A 1561-nucleotide genomic window follows, 5' to 3' on the forward strand; every position below is an offset into this window, starting at 1 on the left:
ATCACCAAGAAGAACACAGAGGTCAACGGAGCAATTCATGTAAGCGTGATCTACCCGGTGCTGTGTATGTACTTACTGACTATCTAAGCTCTTTTGCATGCTCTACAGATTCAGTCAGCGACTAAGGCGTGGCCAGCAGGCCAGCAATAAGTAATGGTAATCCTACACTACTTGGACATGAACTTCAGATAGATCTATCGTGCCTACGAAATTGGTATCACTAACAGCTCCGTATGCGTTTCCACTGATGCAGCGTGCCGAGCACTCGACGCTTCACTGTCGCAGTCACAGGCAGCCTTATACCTTTTGCGTGCCTTATAGGGAAGGGTACGTGTGGGGTTATCAGCTTCGCGAATCAGCCTCAACACCGTGGTTGTAGTGGGCCACACCATTACATAAGTAGGTAGCTTTATATTACAAAAGTAGGTGCAGCAGCACACAGCTAGCGTGTGCTGAACTGCCGTCATCCTATTGGTTGATATATGGGGAGCCAGACCCATTATCAGCCAATAAGGGGTTGACGTGTATTTGAGTGGTCAGGGCAAGCTGCCCTGGACCTAAATAAAAACAGAGTTGATTTTCCTTCAGACTAAACACTTGGTTTCACTATCGTGGATCTTGCACGCTTCCTCATTATTACGTGTAAGCTAGTAACGGACACTCTAGGCCCGTTACACCTGGTAGCACTTAGTAGTCCTTCCCATGACCAAGTTCACAATGAGCCAAGGCCAGACGTCTAAAGCTTCAGGGTCAACCCTGGAGCATGCTGCTTTCCCTCATCTCACTCGTGTCGAGTGGGAAGCCTTTCACCGCCTTGCGACGGTGTCCGGTGAGGCTGTTGTCGCGTCGCTGCTGAGCTCAGCGACTCCCGATCAACAACGTCAAGCAGCTCAAGAGTTCATGGAACGCGAGCTCGCCGACGCGAATCGGCGAGCGACAACTCCCTCGCGTTCCTCGAGGAATGACATCGTCAAGTTGGAAACGTCAACCTACTCCGGTGAAGGAGCGAATCGCCTTCCGTTGAATCGCTGGTTTCGCGAAGTCGACATCGCTATCGCCTCGAGGATGATCGAGGCGCAAGGAGCGAAAGTTAACTTCTTACTTTCCCGACTGGCCGGGAAAGCCAAGGAGTGGGCACTCGGCAAACTGGTCGTAAACAACGATGCGTTCTCCACCCTGGAGGCCCTCCAGAGTGATCTTCGTCTCGCCTTCGAGCCTCCACAAGACGAGTCCCGAGTGCGCGCAGAGTTCTTCGCTCTGCGACAAGGCAAGATGACCATGCGCGACTACGTCCAGAAGACACGCCGCCTCGCGTCCTGCATCGTCACCAATCCGATTGACATGGCATCTCAGGTCCACGTCTTCGTGTTCGGCATGCGTGAAGGCATGACGCGATACTGTCTGACTCGAGCGGAACCCTCCTCACTCGAGGAGGCATTTGCTCTCGCACTTCGTGAAGACTACGTAGTGGCGGCGTCGTACGCGCGGGCGATGCCCGCGGTAGCTCAAGAGTCAGCTCCGGAGCCGGATGGAGATCCACGCGATTGACGCGTCCAAACAC

The sequence above is a fragment of the Phytophthora infestans genome, genomic scaffold (assembly GCF_000142945.1).
Source record: "Phytophthora infestans T30-4 supercont1.53 genomic scaffold, whole genome shotgun sequence".
Classification (NCBI taxonomy): Eukaryota; Oomycota; class Peronosporomycetes; order Peronosporales; family Peronosporaceae; genus Phytophthora; species Phytophthora infestans.